Genomic DNA, 19,653 nt, shown 5'->3' with positions numbered 1-19,653 from the left:
TGGAATAAACCCTATTTGATCATGGTATGTTATTATAAATGTTGATGAATTTGGTTTCCTAATATTTAGAAATTATTGTTCTGTTATTTTCTTTTTGTGTATATGTGATATCTTGATGAATTTTGGTATTGAGCTCTAGGAATTATAAGGAAGAACATAAACATATAAAATTTAATTCACCTCTCTCAGTCTCTGACAGGCATTTAAAAGAATTAAAACAACCAAAAGAAATGATAGAGAATACCTGAGTAACATTTATAGAAGATTTATTAGAAATATACACTATAGCCTGAAAATAGAAAATTAATCTTTTCTTTATGTGCCCTTTGAATATTTACAAAATTGATCACAAGGAAAGCCTGAATAAATTCCAAGACATAGAAGTAAAACAAGTAATTGATGGAATCTAGAAACAAAACCCTTGACCACTTGGGACATTTTAAAACACAGAAACTACAAAATACTTAGAAAATACTGATCATGAAAATACTTTATAACAGAATCTAAAGTACTAAAGCAGTTCTCAGAGCAAAATTCATAGCTTCAATGACTTTTATTTAACAAGTATGTCAGAATGCCAACTGTCCACTGAGAAAATAATTTCTTCTTTCTAGGAACATAGACGGACTATATATATACGTATATATTTCTATATCTGTATCTGTATCTCTGTCTATCTGTATGTTATTACAGAATTGAAAATTAAAACAACAATGAAATACTACTACATATCTATTAGAATCACAAAAATCTAAAACACTAACAACACCAAATGCTGACAGGTATGTGGAGCAACAGGAAACTCCTATTCATTGCTAGCAGGAATGGAAAATGGTATAGACACTTGGAAGACAGTTTGGTACTTTCTTACAGAACTAAACATACTCCAGGCACCTGGGTGGTTCAGTCAGTTGAGTGTCCAACTCTTGATTTCAGCTCAAGTCATGATCTCACAGTTCATGGGTTTGAGCTCCACGTCAGGCTCCATGCTGAGTGTGGAGGCTGTTTGGGATTCTCTCTCCCCCTCCCTCTGCCCCTCTCCTGCTTGCCTCCCTCTTTCTCCCAGTAAGTAAGTAAGTAAATAAATAAATAAATAGCATTTAAAGTAAAATAAAAAATTTTTAAAAAGGCAAAGTTTTAGGTTTTGATGCTGTCGTATGTTAGATTAAATGGAATAGCAGATCTTGAGTACATTTATAATGTTTATTTAAAAAATTTTTTTAATCCTAGTTAATTAACATACACTGCTACACTAGTTTCAGATGTACAATATGGTAATTCAACAGTCCCATACATCACTCTGTGCTCATTAGGACAAGTGCCCTTCGTAATCCCCATCACCTATTTAACCCATCCCCCCCACCACCGTCCCCCCCCGTAACTATCAGATTGTTCTCTATAATTAAGAGTCTGTTTCTGGCTTTATCTCTTAATTTTTTCCCTTTTCTTGTTTCTTTTGTTTCTTAAGTTCCACATATGAGTGAAATCATATGGTATTTGTTTTTCAATTCTGTTGTATAAAAATCTACAGTATTCAAGCTTAATGATAATCTACTGTTAAGTCTCTGTAACCATGATAAAAAATACAAAAACATAAACTAATAAACTATTATTTAGAAGTTTATGGAAAAGGACAGATTCTTATACAACCAATGCAGATAACTATACTGCCATGAAAAGTAGGGAGACTTTGTCAAAGAAGGAAGGGTAAGATAGGGAAGAGATGAATGAGAACCATATTATTTTAAAGTATTTTAATTTAATTTACAGATATAGTGTCTACTAAATTGTTTTGAGTTACAAATAATTTACTAAGAAAAGATTTTCTCCTATATTCAGAAAATAGAATATTAAAACAACATCAACAATATTCCAAATACATAACCACAATAAAATTTCCCACATCAATTTATTCAGTCCTACGTAATTGATGTTCTGCTGGATCTTGGGCCAGCCATCTGCTTTCATAAAACTGTATGCTTTTAAACTAGAACAAAACCTGGAAATCCTCATTAAGTGCACTGGTATGGTCCCAGAGTTGTCTATGCAGTGTCAACTCAGAAACTTGTAATCTAGAGTCTATTCTGACATGTCGACAGTTTGAAGTACCTGGTATAGTCCTTTCCTGTGAGGCTCTGAGACTATAGTACTTGGTTAAATATACAAACTCTTGCCTGTCACTTATGGTAGAGTTTTCTTCAGGAAAACAACAGAGTAAAACAAAAACTGTTTGTACATTACAGAGATTTAATGTCTGTGGTTAATTTAGTAAAGTAACCAATAATATCAGAATGGAAGGAAAGTAAAATTCTCTGTTGGGGTACAGTACATAACTACATCATGAGAGTTTTTTAAGTTTATTTATTTGTTTTGAGAGAGAGAGAAAGTGGGGGAGAGGCAGAGAGAGATGGAGAGAAACAATCCCAAGCAGGCAGAGCCTGATGCAGGGCTTGAACTCATGAGCCTGAGATCATGACCTGAGCCAAAACCAAGAGTCAAGACATTTAACCAACTGAGCCACCCAGGTGCCTCTGATTTTTTTCTCTGACCCGCTGATTATTTAAGATTGTGTTATTTAATTTCCATATATTTGTGAATTTTCCACTTTTCTCTCTGTTACAGATTTCTGTATTCTATTGTGATCAGAGAATATGCTTTGTATGATTTTAGCCTTATTAAATTTATTGAAACTTGTTTTGTAGCCAGATATATGGCCTATACTGGAGAATATTTCATGAGCACTTGAGAAGAATATGTATTGTGATATTGTTAGGTGGAGTATTTTCTATATGCCTATTAGGCCTAATTGATTTATACTGTTGTTCCCATCCTGTATTTCCTTGTTGATCCTCTATCCTGATATTCTGTCCATTGAAAAAAAACTTATAAGACTTATGATTAGTTTTCTCTTGAGGTTTTACTCAAGATAGTAATCTCTAGGAACTGCTCAGAAGGTGTACAATTTCCAAAAATTTTTATGTTAGTAGAGTTTTACTTATAAAACTTTAATATAAGGAAGGCTAAGTATCTCTTCTGATTTTGCAACTCTTACAACTCTTAAGGAATATTAACCCATCAAATGAACCTAATTACTTCTCACATTTCTCTCTTTATGAGGAGAAAGAATGAGTTTTTGCATTTTTTTCAGGGTTCCTTTTGGAAATCTGAAAGATAGTTTTAGGTTTAAAAGTTATCCTGAAACCTTTATATCTTTTATATCTGGTAAAGTGGCTTTTTGGAAGGCAAAATCAAGAGTTGTTAGAGGGGATTTGGGTACTTGATTAAGATAGGATCATGGATGCCTCAGAAACAACACTTGGTTACCTATCTAAACAAACTGACATCAAAACATTTAACTTATTTATTTTTAATTTTTTTAATGTTTTTTGAGAGAGACTGCAAGTAGGGGAGGAGCAGAGAGAGAGGAAGACACAGAATCGGAAGCAGGCTCAAGACTCTGAGCTGTCACCACAGAGCCCAACATGGGGCCCAAACTCACGAACCATGAGATCTTGACCGGAGTCAGATGCTTAACCAACTAAGCCACCCTGGTGCCCTGACATCAAAACATTTTAAAAAGAAGCATAGGAGATAACACAATTATAAAGAAATTTAGCTCTTTGATAAATGAGGACACTTTTGTTCTTTGCCTGCCATTAAATGATCAAGCATAAAGACAACATAAAGATCAGAAAATTATGCAAGTAAAACACAGAATCTGCTATCTAGGCAGATTACATAGAAAATAAAGAATAACCTTTCTTATTATAAATGAAGGCATTAATCAGTGAACTAAAGGAAGCAGGCCCATCAAAATCAATATAATTTTGCTACATTTAAATATGTTACAGAGCTTTATTTCAGACTCAGGTTTAAACCAGTGCAAATAAAATTTACTTTCCAAATCATTCCTTCATTATATGCTCTTTTATATTCTGAAACAAACTGACAATCTATTCTGTGGTCTGCCAGGTCAAAACTATTTTCACAGTACTAAGACATGTAGTTTCCCAGAGTCTATGTGATATGTGATACTGTAATAGAAGGAATACAGAAGCATATATAAGAATCTAGCTATTTCTATTAAGTCAGATTAAGGAGCTTTTCAGAAATTTACAAGTCTTCTCACTGATTTTTTTTTAACATTTATTTATTTTTGAGACAGAGAGAGAGACAGAGCATGAAGCAGGGAGGGTCAGAGAGAGAGGAGACACAGAACCTGAAACAGGCTCCAGGCTCTGAGCTGTCAGCACAGACCCCGACGCGGGGCTCGAACTCACGGACCGTGAGATCATGACCTGAGCTGAAGTCGGATGCTTAACCGACAGAGCCACCCAGGCGCCCCTCACTGATTTTTGAAATACAATTTTATTTTGAAAATTGACATTAGCATTCAGTGATTTTGTCTCAAATAAGTTCAATCAGTATATATAAGTTTTCTGTTCTAATTTCTAATATGGAAGTTATTGGTAGATATAATCTACATATGAAAAATCTCTTTGGAAGCTCCTTATAATTTTTCCAGAGTGCAAAGGGGTCCCGAGAACAGAAGTTTGAGAATTACTGCTTTAGGAATAAACTACATTTTCCTTTAAAAACAAAAATACATATCCATTTGTTAACTATTGCTTATAATATAATGTCAGCCACTTGTTTTAATTGTAACTTTTAACCAAAATAATTTTTATTTCAAAAAGAAAATTTAGAGAGGTGCAGTTGAGAACCATCTCTTACCCATAGCAAAGTTCATGAGCACACATAGCATAGCTTTCTGTGGCCACCCCCATCCCTTTTATTTATTTTTTTAAAGGAAAAATGAACACGTTCATTAACATCACTCAGAGATATCAACTCTGCATAAAATAAGAAGTGATAGTATAAAACTTAAATCTGTGCTTTGTAATTAATATTTAAGTATTCGATTTTACTTAAAATTTGTCTTTTTATCCAGTAATTATTTATTAATTAACTCAATAGTAGTCTAACATTTTAAGTTGACTAAATTTCTTGGAAATTATCTTAAATCTAACATACTACAGCATATAGATACTGCTGAAATCAAGTTTGTCACAACAGTGATTCAATTTTAGTCAAATACACTTTACGTTTTTTATAATCTTAAATGTTATATATGAGAACTGTATAACATTTAATCAGTAAACCTGTATACATTAGGAAAAAACAGACCCGAGTAAAATTAAATATATGCTTGTTTTATACTTTATACAGATAAATCTCAAAAAAGGCCACTCTTTATTTTAAAACAAAATTATTTAACTAAGCTCATTTGCCAAAGATTTACCCTAACCTTAAAATGTTTCTGAGTTGGCAGAATTTTTTTATAAGAATACTTCTGGATTAGCATGTTTAAAGTATTAGAAGTTCAATTTCCTTTTTGTGGGAATTTTAAGAATATTTGTATATAAGTGCTTACTCATGTCTATAAACCAGAACAGAGCTCCTTTAACGTATAAGACTTTATAATATTTTGTGGGGACCAGCCAGACATGAGAAAACATTTCACACTCACATGATGTGAGGTCAAGGCCTTTCTCAATTATTGACACAGAGACACAGACATAGGGAGCTTATGGATTCAGAACTACAACTTCAGTAGCTACAGGTCAACAGTAAACACAGAAACTCACCAGTCCAGATACCATACTGCTGTTTTCCCTTCCAGAAGACTTGAAATAATTGTATAATTTGAGCTCAAAATGGGCAAAAAGAGCAACAAAAAAGACTAACAAATTAAATTGCCTGTTGTTTCTTACCCAGGGACATAATCCATTGAATCCATTTACAGAAGTCACCAAATGGTCTGACCACATTCCCATTCATTGCTGCTACTGGGGGCGGAGGGAATAACTTACTGGCTCTATGCAAACCAGAAACAAAATGAAACATAAACTCAATAGGAAAGAAAAAAGTATTCATCAAAGTTTTGTTGGCGCTTGAATTCAACCTGGGAGCCAAGAGAAGATGAGTTTAAGCAGTCCATGAAAATGAACATGTGTTAAAGATTTTATTTAGGTCACTAATTGATGAAGAAGCCTAAAGATTTTAGAACCAATTTCAATTTTAATTTCACTTTGCTTGTTTTTCTCTTGTTTTCTATATTCTTACTGTTAATTCAGCAGTATCTCTTCTCTCTTTTGTTGTTTCAAGTTTACTGTTATTTCTGTGATGGTTTTATTTTGTCTTCTCATTTCCTTTTATATGTCTGAAATAGCTCATATTTCACTTTCTTTGTCTACAAGCCATTCCTGAGCTCTTGAATCCCTGCTTTATATTCTTATTTTATGGACATGATTACTTAATTAATATTTTGAAATTCAGGCTGACATATTTGGTCACTATTTTATTCTGCTTTATAACAATATTTCTCTGGTGAGAATTTTCTTCCTACCATTTTTCCTTATCTCGTTTTCAAGTAATATCTTCTACTGTTATTTCTTTTATCTTTTTTAAAGTTTTATTTTGTTGTGGTAAGAACACTTAACATGACATCTATCCTCTTAACAGAGTATGGAATGTACAATATAGTAGTGTTTACTATAGGTGTTGTGTTGTATAGCAGATCTCTAGAATGTATTCATCTTGTTCAAATGTAACTTTATGCCTGTTGACTAGCATTTCTTCGTTTCCCTTGCCCCCAGCTCTTAGCAACTACCATTCCACTCTTTGATTCTATACATTTGACTCTTTTAGTTATCACATATAAGTGGAATCATGTAGCATTTGTCCTTTACTGACTGGCTTATTTTACTTAGTGTAATGTCCTCAAGGTTAATCCATGTTGTCACATATTGAATAATTTTCTTCCTTTTTAAGGCTGAATGGTATTCTGTTACATGTAAATAACACATTTTCTTTATCCATTCTTCCTTCAATGGATATTTACATTGTTTTCACATCTTGGCTATTATGAATAATACTGCAGTGAACATTGCAGTGCTAATATCTCTTCAAGATCCTGATTTCAGTTATTTTGGATAAATACTAGAAATAGGATTGCTGGATTACAAAGTGGCTCTATTTTTAATTTTCTGAGGAACCTCTCTACTGTTTCCTATAGTGGCTGTACCATTGTGCATTCCAACCAACAATGTATAAGAGTTCCAATTTCTCCACATCCTTACCAAAACTTGTTATCTTTATATATATATATATATATATATATATATATATATATATGTATGTCTTCATATATATAGTAGCCATTCTGAAAGGGCGAGTGATGTCTCATTGTGGTTTTTCTTTTTTTTTTTTTTATTAAAAATTTTTTTTTCAACGTTTATTTATTTTTGGGACAGAGAGAGACAGAGCATGAACGGGGGAGGGGCAGAGAGAGAGGGAGACACAGAATCGGAAACAGGCTCCAGGCTCTGAGCCATCAGCCCAGAGCCCGACGCGGGGCTCGAACTCCCGGACCGCGAGATCGTGACCTGGCTGAAGTCGGACGCTTAACCGACTGCGCCACCCAGGCGCCCCTCATTGTGGTTTTTCTTTATAGATTTTATTTATAAGTAATCTCTACACCCAACGTTGGACTTGAACTCACAACTCTGAAATCAAAAGTCACATGCTCTACTGACTGAGCTAGCCAGGTGCCCCTTGTTGTGGTTTTGATTTGCATTTATGTGATGGTTAGTGACATTGAATATCTTTTCATATACCTGTTGGCCATTAGTATGTTTTCATTGGAGAAATATCTATTCATGTCTTTACCTCATTTTTGAATTGGGTTATTTTTGCTATTGAGTTGTGATAAGTTATCTTTAATTGAGTTACTTTTGTTTTTTGTTTTTTTTTTTTTTACAACTAGTGTATTTGCAGAAGATTCATGTGGAAAGGAGGCCAGGGCCATGATTCAGTCTTGCAGAAATTAATGGTTATGACATAAGGTTGTTGTTGTATAAATGATTTCTTGTAGTCTCTACATTTGATAGAGGTGGCTATAGGGCTTCTCATAACAGAGATTCTTCTCTACTGCCTCACTAACTAGCTACATACTCTTCAGCGCTTTATCTTCTGTCTTCCAGATATGTTCCTTACACCAGCCTAAAAACTCTGTTTTCATTATTATAGATAAAGGAAATGCACCTTGGGGTGTGCCCTTCACTTTGGAATGTTATACTTTTCCTGGCCTTTTCTGATATTCAGTTTTTATCTTTAAAACATATATGTTTGTGCATATTTGTATGCATATATGCTAGACTATAGGCCCCATGAGGAAATATACTGTGTCTGCTTTTGCTTATCTTTATATATGCAATACCTAGCGCATCCATGATATTTGGTTCATGCATGAATGAACAGAAGAATATGTATATATTATACACAGATACATATGAATGCATATATCATATATAAAGTCTTGGAAGAATACACATGAAACTCAACATTTGATACTGCTATCTCTTAGCATAGGCTTTAGTGAGATTGGGAGATTTAATTTTATTTTTTATTTTATTTTTGTATCATTTGAATTTTTCAGTGAATATGTAGTACCTTAATAAATAAAACAAAAATACAGATGACAAGATGCTCTTTATAGAAAGCCCAAAAGCCACCAAAAAACTGCTAGAATGAATACACAAATTCAGGAAAGTCAGGACACAAAATGAATATAGAGAAATCTGTTGCATTTCTATACATCAATAATGAAGCAGCAGAAAGAGTAATCATAAAATCAATCCTATTTACAATCTGAAAATTATAAAACACTGATGGAGGAAATTGAAGATGACACAAAGAAATGGAAAGACATTTCATGCTTATGGATTGAAAGAACTAATATTGTTAAAATGTTTATATTACCCAGAACAATCTATATATTTAATGTAATTCCTATCAAAATAGCACCAGCATTTTTCACAGAGCCAGAACAAACAATCCTAAAATTTGTATGGAACCACAAGAGATCCTGAATAGCCAAAGCAACCTTGAAAAGCAAAGCAAAGCTGGAGGTCTCATAATTCTGAATTTTAAGTTATATTACAAAGCTATAGTGATCAAGACAGTATGGTACTGGCACAAAAACAGGCACATAGATTAATAGAACAGAATAGAAAACCAAGAAATGAACCCACAACTATATGGTCAGTTAATATTCAACAAAGCAGGAAAGACTATCCAATGGGAAAAAGACTGTCTCTTTAACAAATGATGTTGGGAAAACTGGACCACAACATGCTAAAGAGTGAAACTGGACCAGTTTCTTACACCAAACACAAAAATAAATTCAAAATGGATTAAAAGCCTAAATGTGAGACCTGAAACCATAAAAATTCTAGAGGAGAACATAGGCAGTAACCTCTTTGACATGGACCATAACAACTTCTTTCTAGATATGTCTCCTGAAGCAAGGGAAACAAAAGCAAATATAAACTGTGGGACTTCATCAAAATAAAAAGGTTCTGTACAATGAAGGAAACAACCAACAAAACTAAAAGGCAACCTATGGAATGGGGGAAGATATTTGCAAGTGACATATCTGATAAAGGGTTAGTATCCAAAATATATAAAGAACTTATAAAACTCAAAACCCAAAAAACAAGTAATCCAGTTAAAAAATGGGCAGAAGGGGCACTTGGGCGGCTCAGTCAGTTAAGCATCCATCTCCTGACTTCAGCTCAGGTCATGATCTCATGGTCATTTCATTGAGCCCCATGTCAGGCTCTGCACTGGGCATGGAGTCTGCTTGGGATTCTCTCTCTCTCACCCCCTCTCCCCACCCCCCTCCGAAAAGAAGATTCTTTCTCTGTCTCTTTCTGCCCCTATCCCCCACTTGTATGCACTTTCTTTCCAAAAAAATTGGGCAGAAGACATGAAGAGACATTTTTCCAAAGAAGACATACAGATGGCCAACAGACACATAAAAAGATATTCAGTATCACTCATCATCAGGGAAATGCAAATCAAAACTGCATTGAGATATCACCTCCCACCTGTCAGAATGGCTAAAATCAACAACACAGGAAACAACATGTGTTGGCAAGGATGTGGAGAAAGGGGAACCCTCCTGCACTGTTGGTAGGAATGCAAACTGGTGCAGCCACTCTAGAATACTATATGCAGATTCCTCAAAAAGTGAAAAATAGAACTACCCTATGATCCAGCAATTGTACTACTAAGTACCCAAATAATACAAAAATATGAATTCAAAGGGATACATGCGCCCCAATGTTTATAGCGGGATTATCTATAATAGCCAAATTATGGAAACAGCCTAAGTGTCCATCAACTAGTGAATGGACAAAGAAGATGTGGGGTGTGTGTGTGAGTGTGTTTGTGTGTGTATGTATATATACATACATATGTCAGAGAATGACAAATACCATATGATTTCGCTCATATGTGGAATTTAGGAAAAAGACAAATGAACAAAGGTAAATAGAGATGCAAACTAAGAAACAGACTCTTAACTATTGAGAACAAACCAGAGGGGAAGTGGGTGGGGGGACAGGTTAAATAGGTGATGGGGATTAAAGAGTGCACTTGTTATGAGCACTGGCTATTGTATTGAAGTGTTGAATCTCTATATCATACACCTGGAACTAAAATTACACAGTGTGTTAACTAACTGGAATTTAAGTTAAAACTTTAAGAAAATGGTATAGGATCCCCCTTTATAAAAAAATATATCTTGTTACCTTTGAGACTTACGTGTGTGGTATTGGTATTTATGCTCAACCTGTTGATTAGACACTTTAAGATTAAGCTGGAGAGTAGGGGCAGAAATTATCAGCAAGTTATTTTAGATAATTCTGTTGATTCGTGTAATTTTCAAATTTAAACATAAGGCATTTATTTAAAAAGAATGAGATGGGAAAAAATACATTTAGAAAAATGAATCTGACTTGTTAAAAGTTTTTATTTCTTAAGACTGATTAAGACTGGTAATTTCTAATGAAATAATGCCTAAAAGTATGAATCCATCTTGTGAGTAATGTAAATAAATCATTAAGCTACCAACTGTAAATAGACAAATTACATGAAAGTGTAAAGCTGATGAATCATAAGCTTCTGGGGCAAAATTGGAAAACACTAACCTTCTAAAAATCTATTCCAAATCAAAGTTAATTAAGAACTATATAAACAGTGATTGAAATCTAGTACTATGTGAATTACCTTTTACAAAAGGATTAATCCTGACATGTCATTATATTAGTAACCTAAGGAAAGCTGCTTATCACATTTATTTAAAAAGTCCTTATTAAATTCAAAATGCTACTAAGTATTGTGGAAACATAAGGGAATGTTTTATTGTCTCTGTCTTTAAGAAATTTACAGTGAAGGGAAGGAGGTAAGAAACCTAATTCATTGCACATATACAAAGCAAAATGAAGTAACTTCATTAATAGAAATATAAAGTGTGTGGGACCACAGAGCAAGAAATGGTCCATTCCAAAAGGTAGTATTTGAATTTATTCTTGAAGAATGATTAAGATTTAATGGTTATAAAAAGAAGTAGAAGGTGTTAAAAGCTGTGGGAACTGAATAAACAAACGCCAAGTATGTAAGAGAGCATTGTTAGTTTTGGAGCTCTTGTTCAGGGTTTATATAGTGGGAGGTGAAGCTGAAAGTAGTGTGATTTATGATGTGTCCTTTCCAAACAATAAATCAGGCCAGCAATATTTCCTTAGTCCAAGCTACCTTGTCTCTCATCTGGGTCACTGTAATAGCTTCCCAACTATCCCCTCTGCTCCCACTTTTGCCCCTTTGTAAATCCAGTAGCCACACAGCAGTCAGAGTATTATAAGTCAGATCATGTCAGTCCTCTTGTACTTCCCATTTGCTTGGACTTAAAATTCAGTCATTGCCATGATCTACAAGGCCATGGATTATCTGGCCCTTGGTTACCTCTCTGACCTCATCTCCCATCACTCTGCCTCTCAGCTCACTGTACTCTAGTCCTACTATATCAATAATACATAGTACCTCCTGTCTCTGAGCCTTTGTGTTTGCCATTCCTTTTTCCTAGAATACTCTTCCTGGATATTCATATGGCTTGCTCCCCCACACCCTCTGCTCAAGTGTCATTCCCCCACCTCAGAGAGATCTTTCCTGACCACACTTTTTCTAAAGTATCAACTTTAATCACTACTTCCATAGCCTATATATTTTTTACAACACACATCACATCGCTACTTGATATATTATATATTATTTCTCTCCCCAACTAGAATCTAAGTTCCATACAAGTTGAAAAGTTGTCTGTCATGTTCATTTATCTCTACCTTCTAAAACTATCTGGCACATACTAGGGATTAATAAATATTTACTAAATAAAATGTTGCTATAGCACCAGAAATTCTATCATTAGGGATGCCTGGGTAGCTCAGTTGGTTAAGCATCTGACTTCAGCTCAGGTCATGATCTCACAGTTCGTGGGCTCTGTGCTGACAGCTTGCAGCTCAGAGCCTGGAGCTTGCTTCAGATTCTGTTTCTGTCTCTCTGCCCCTCCTCCACTTAAGTGAGCTCGCTCTCTCGCTCACTCTCTCTCTCTCAAATATAAATAAACTTAAAAAAATAAATTCTATCATTAAAGAGTCACTCATTTGAGTATTAGAGTATTTTGGTCTTTGAGAGCCCTCTATGCAAAAATCACTGAGAAAGCTCACAATTTAAGTCATTATCAGCTTGTACTTTGGGAGAGGAACATTTAGAAACAATACCTCAATAAAGATTCAACTTGGGATATAGGTGTAGGGCAGAGAAAGGCACATCAGGTGTCCAGGAAAAGAAAAAGGAAATTTAAGGGGAAGTAGGAATTATGCCAAAGATGACTGCTTATGATTATAAGATACTCCAAACCTTTCTAACATAAGGGAGCTCACTACTGCTTAATAGGTCTTTCTGGTTCCTTTTCAGAGTCTCCATTGAAGAACATAACTTTTAGATGTTGCTAGGAATATCCTTGGAATCATACTGTACATAAAGTGTCATCCAGTGTTAAGTCTAGAAGTAATCTTAGTGATTAGAATTCTTTAAGCTATTTTGTACTATGAGTAATTTTTTATCTCAAAATAATGAAGATAGAGAAAAGCCTTTAGTTGTTTTTTGGGTCCTTGCAAGGAAGAATTTAACTTATCTCCAGTGCTATAATTTTGACCTTAGTATAAAGTATTCATCTAAAATGTCATCATTCAAAATCTTAGTGGTTATAGTAAACAGAATAAAACCCAGCATGAATCCTCTACCAGCAGAAAGGCAGTTCAGCTGACAGAATTATCTATGTATCTATTTATTTATATTTTCATACATTTATATTTATATATTATAGTCTCCTCAGCCCAGAACTTGAAGGGTCATTCTAATTTATCCAAATGCAATAGATAGAAGCTATCATTTATCAAGGCCCATGTTGGAATTACCTGTTTCACTTGCACACACCAAAACTAGGATTAAATGCTTATTCCTTCATCAGGCATTCTTTGCTTGGTTCCTCCATTGGCTTAATAACTAGCAGTTTGTCATGAGTTGCTTTTGGCTCAGAGATTAGTTCTCATTGGATAAGAAATTCTCAGAGATGATAGTTTTGAGATTAGCCAAGAGGAAAAGCAATTGGAGCTGATCCTCAGGCACATTAAACAAAATGAAAACACTTGAATGGATTTTCTAGTGTACATTTTGGGTCAGGTCTTAGGCCCAGAAATAGAAGAACCTGAACTTAAGATTTTCTCTACAAAGGAAATTAAACAATTATCTGGAGATACCCAAGTAACTCTGATAGAAGTTGCTCCTGAAAATCTTCAATTTTGGCAGCATTCCATTTGAATTATGCCTCACAGGCAGCATAAACTTACCCTAATAATACAAAGCAAAGCCCTATGGCAGTGAGTAGGGATTTTGTTTACATTACAGGGCTATGGAGTCACTAAAGAAATGTAGCAGGGGTCACAGTTCAGGAGACAGATTTTTTTGTGGTTCTCAGATATTTATCATGATTTTTACTATTCCTTCCCCCAAATGCCTGACCTAATTAGGAATGTCATTCAAGTATCCTTGTACCTGACATATTTCCTTGTGTACATTGTGGTTTTCTTTTATAAAAATACAGATGTGAATCTGGAAATTTTTCCATACAATTATCATGGCACGATGACTCCTGGTCAGAGTAAAGTGTATGTAATAGCTCACCCATAAACCTTCATTATTGATTTCTAGGTTTCTCAAACATTAAACTTGACTTCAGTCCTGATATGTATATAGAACATTATACTTATTAATTATAGAATACACATTCTTTTCAGGTGCACTTGTAACATTTACCAAAATAGATCATATGCTGAGTCAAAAGGCAAGTCTCAACAAATATCTAAGGATTGAAATCATACAAAGTATGTTCTCTGAACCAAGTAAACTAGAAATCAACAATAGAAAGATGATTAGAAAACCCCCACTGTTGGAAATCTAAAAGAAACACTTCTACATAACTCATCAAAGAAGAAATCAAAATGAAAATTATGGAATATATTAAACTTTCAAAAATGAAAAAATATGACATGAAACCTTGTGAGATATAACTAAAATAAGGGAACATCGATAGCTTTAAGTGCATATATTAGAAAAGATGAAGAGTTGAAAATCAATAATCTTAGCCTCCCACTTGAATCTAGGGAAATAAGAACAAATTAAACCCAAGGAAAATATAAGGAAGAACATAACAAAAAAAAGAGAAGAAAACAATGAAATAGAAAGCAGATATACAAAAGAAAATCAACGAAACCAAAAGTCGATTTTTTGGAAACATTACTACAAATTGAATCCAAGCTAGATGGAGCAATAAATAGAAAGAAAGGGCACAAATTACTAATATCAGTAATTCAAATGTAGACATCACTACAAACCTTTCTAAAGATCTAAATCTAATCTAAAAAGGCAATAACAGACACTGTGAATAACTTTATGCCAATAAATTTGATAATCTTGACAAAATTAACAAATTATTTGAAAAGTATACCTATGACAATTGGCGCAAAGAGAATCTGAATAGTCCTATTTAGAATATTTCAATAGTGCTATGCCTGTAAAGAAATTTAATCTTAAATACCTTCCCACAAGGAAAATGGCTTCAATGATATAAATTCTTCTAAATACATAAGGAAGAAATAATATCAACCCTGTAAAAGTATCTCATATAGGAAATAGAGAAAGAGGGTAACACAATGATTTTATGAGGCCAGCATGATTCTGATGACAAAATCTGACAAATTTCAAGCCAAAAAAAGGTATAGGTCAAAATATTCAATAATAGATGGAAAAATCCTAAAAATCCAGGAAACTGAATCCAGAAATATATAAAAAGGATAACATAAACAAGTAGGGTTTGTTCCAATAATTCAGCCTTTACAAAAACATACACAAAATGGTTTTCTATCCCTCTGTTTTATTTTAAGTGGTAGTTTTTTTAATGTTTATTTATTTTGAGAGAGAGCGAGTGAGCACAAGCTGGGGAGGGTTGAAGGGGGGCAGAGGACCTGAAGCAGGCTCTGCGCTGACAGCAGACAGTCTGATGTGGGGCTCGGACTCACGAACCATGAAATCATGACCTGAGCTGAAGTCAGACATCCAAGTGGCCTTCTGTTTTATTTTAAATAAAAACTTAAAAATAAATGAATTTGGTGTGGTTGCTGGGTACAGGTCAATACACAAAAATTAATTGTATTTTTGTGTACTAGCAAGAAATAAGTGGAAAATTAGCTTTTAAAATACCATTTTTAGGGACTCTTGATTTTGGCTCTGGCATGATCTCATGGGTCATGAGATTGAGCCCCACATTGAGCTCCATGCTGACAGCTCAGAGCCTGCTTGGGATCCTCTCTCTTCCCCTCCCCTTCTCATTTTCTCTCTCTCTCTCTCTCTCTCTCTCTCAATCTCTCTCAAAATAAATAAACTTAAAATAAAGTATCCCATTTTTAATAGCATGAATACCCATCAAATGTTTAGTAATCAATATAGTGAATGTATCGAATCAGTATAGTATAATCAATACACTGAAAACTAAAAAAACACTGAAACATTGCTGAGGGAAAACTTTAAAGGCCTAAATGAATGAAAATACATACCATGTTCATGGACTGGAAAACTCAAATTTGTTAAAATGTCAATTTTCCCAGTTTGATCCATAGACTCAAGACAATCCCGATTGAAATCCCAGCTGATTTACTTATGGAAATTGACAGGATGATATTAAAATTTCTATGGAGATGAAAGGATAATTTTGAAAAAGATGAATAGAGTCTGAGAATTTACACCACAGAATAGAGTCCAGAAATAGACTTACACATGATCATTTTATTTATGACAAATGTGCCAGTGCTGTTCAGTGGGGAAAATATTTTTTTAATAATAAATGATGCTGAAACAATTAGATATCCATATGGAAAAAAATGAACCTTGACCCTCCCTACTGCCATACAGAAACATTGATTTGAGATGTATCATAGTGAAAGGTACAACAGTAAGGTTTCTAAAAACAAACGAGAATATCCTCATGACCTTGGAGACACAAAAAATTCCAACTGTAAAATAAAATATAGATAGTGTGGACTTCATTACAATTGGGAATTTCAGTTTGTCAAAAGATATAATCAAGATAGGAAAAAGACAAGCCATGGATAGACAGGCAGAAGATGTGTTAATACATAAGCTGGACAAATTCCAGAGTATATAAAGAACTCTTAAAATTCAATGAGAAAAGACAACCAAATAAAAAATGGCAACAGAATTAAACAAGAACTTCACAAAAGAAGATATACAAATGGGCAACAAGCAAAGGAAAAAGGTTCAACATCATTACTCATCAAGGAATGCCAATTAAGTCCACAGTGAGGGATCATTACATACTCACTGAAATGGCTAAAATTAAGATACCAAGTGTTAGTAAGGATGGGAAGCAATTGGAGCTCTGATACATTGCTGGTAGAAATGTAAATTGGTACAGCTCGTTTGGAAGACCTTTTGGCAGTATCTGCTAAAACCAAACATGCTTCTGTTATAGCAATGATCCAGCAATCCCACTCCTAGATATATACTCAGGTGAAATGAGTGTATCTGTTTACCATAATGTGTACCAGAATGTTCAAGACAGCTCTATTCATAAGAGCTAAAGATTGAAAATTTTAGTGTCATCAACAGGAGGATGGATTAAATGAATTGTGGTACATTCATGTAACAATACTACAAGGCAATAAAATAAAGGAATGTACTTCTGACACAGAAAAATACAAATATCACAGACATTATCATGAATAAAAGAAGTCAGGCAAAAAGAATTATCTCACAGGGTATAAATTCATTTTAGAAAACAGCTTTATAGAGATATAATTCATATGCCGTACAATTCACACATTAAAGTGTATGATTCAGTAGATTTGAGTATATTCACAGATATATACACCACCACCAACAGTAAATTTTAGAACATTTCATCCCGTCAGAAAGAAACCACGATCACATTCCTATCCCTGCATTTCCCCCAATAGCCCTATGCAACCACCAATCTACTTTGTATCTCTCTAGACTTGCATATTTTGGACATTTTATATAAATAGAATCATACAATATGAGGACTTTTGTGACTTCTTTCGCTTAATGTAACACTTTCAAAGTTCATCCTTGTTGTGGCATGTATCAATATTTCGTTCCATTTTGTGGCCAGATAATACTCCACTGTATTGATTACCACATTTTAAAAATCCACTCATCAGTTGATAGATTAAAATTAAAATTAATTTTATTTTTTGGCTATTTTGAATAATGCTGCTATAGACATTTGTATATAAGTTTTTGTGTGAGTGTATGTTTTCATTTCTCTTGGTTAGACCTAGGTAATATGGTAACTGCATTTTAATCATATGAGGAGCTGCAGGACAGTTTTCCAGAGTGGCTGCACTATTTTATATTGTCATCAGCAATATGTGCGGGTTCTGATTTCTCCACCTCCAGCATACTTGTATTACCTGATTTTCTTTCTAGCCATCCTAGTGAGTGCAGAGTGATTCTAATAGGTATGTAGTAGTATCTCGTTGTTGTTTTTCATTCTGTAAGTTGTCATTTCCCTTTCTAGACAGTGTCCTTTGAAGCACAAAATTTTTTAAATTTGATGAAGTACAATTTATTTTTCTTTTGTTGCTCATGCTTTTGATATCATGTGTAAGAATCAACTGCCAATTCCAAATTCATGAATGTTTATGTCTGTGTTTTCTTCTGAAAAGTTTTATACTTTTAGCTGTTACATTTAGGTCTTTGATCCATTTTTAGTGAATTTGTGTATGTGGTATGAGGTAAGAGTCCAATTTCACTCTTTTCCATGTGGCTATCCAGTTGTTTCAGAGTCATTTATTTTTTAATTTAATTTTATTTTTTTATTTTTATTTTTTAATTTAACTTTATTTTTTATTTTTTAAAATTTACATCCAAATTAGTTAGCATATAGTGAAGCAATGATTTCAGTAGATTCCTTAATGCCCCTTACCCATTTAGCCCATCCCCACTCCCACAACCCCTCCAGCAACCCTCAGTTTGTGCTGCATATTTATGAGTCTCTTTTGTTTTGTTCCCCTCCCTGTTTTTATATTATTTTTGTTTCCCTTCCCTTCGCTTATGTTCATTTGTTTTGTCTCTTAAAGTCCTCATATGAGTGAAGTCATATGATTTTTGTCTTTCTCTGACTGACTAATTTCACTTAGCATAATACCCTCTAGTTCCATCCACGTAGTTGCAAATGGCAAGATTTCATTCTTTTTGATTGCTGAGTAATACTCCATTGTATATATATACCACTTCTTTATGCATTCATCTATCGATGGACATTTGGGCTCTTTCCATACTTTGGCTATTGTTGATAGTGCTGCTATAAACATGGGGGTGCATGTGTCCCTTCGAAACAGCACACCTGTGTCCCTTGGATAAATGCCTAGTAGTGCAATTGCTGGGTCGTAGGGTAGTTCTATTTTGTTTTTTAAGAAACCTCCATACTGTTTTCCAGAGTGGCTGCACCAGCTTGCATTGCCACCAACAATGCAAAAGAGATCCTCTTTCTCCGTGTCCTCGCCAACATCTGTTGTTGCCTGAGTTAATGTTAGCCATTCTGACAGGTGTAAGGCGGTATCTCATTGTGGTTTTGATTTGTATTTCCCTGATGATGAGTGAAGTTGAGCATTTTTTCATGTGTCAGTTGGCCATCTGGATATCTTTTTTGGAGAAGTGTCTATTCATGTCTTTTGCCCATTTCTCCACTGGATTATTTGTTTTTTGAGTGTTGAGTTTGATAAGTTCTTTGTAGATTTTGGATGCTAACCCTTTATTTGATATGTTATTTGCAAATATCTTCTCCCATTCTGTTGGTTGCCTTTTAATTTTGCTGATTGTTTCCTTCACTGTGCAGAAGCTTTTTATTTTGATGAGGTCCCAGTAGTTCATTTTTGCTTTTGTTTCCCTTGCCTCCGTAGATGTGTTGAGTAAGAAGTTGCTGCAGACAAGATCAAAGAGGTTTTTGCCTGCTTTCTCCTCAAGAATTTTGATGGCTTCCTGTCTTACGTTGAGGTCTTTCATCTACTTTGAGTTTATTTTTGTGTATGGTGTAAGAAAGTGGTCCAGGTTCATTCTTCTGCATGTCGCTGTCCAGTTTTCTCAGCACCA

General features: G+C 34.2%; 1 protein-coding gene across 1 annotated transcript in view; it reads left to right on the top strand.

Annotated features, from left to right (window-relative positions):
• TEX11 (testis expressed 11) overlaps positions 1 to 19,653 on the top strand; it is a 230,554-nt gene that overhangs the window by 176,093 nt on the left and 34,808 nt on the right. The gene's annotated exons all lie outside the window — the stretch shown is intronic.

This window comes from Lynx canadensis, chromosome X (genome assembly GCF_007474595.2).
Source record: "Lynx canadensis isolate LIC74 chromosome X, mLynCan4.pri.v2, whole genome shotgun sequence".
In the NCBI taxonomy this organism is placed as follows: Eukaryota; Metazoa; Chordata; class Mammalia; order Carnivora; family Felidae; genus Lynx; species Lynx canadensis.
Note: the sequence above shows the minus strand (reverse complement) of the source record. Positions and strands in the feature narration are given on the sequence as shown.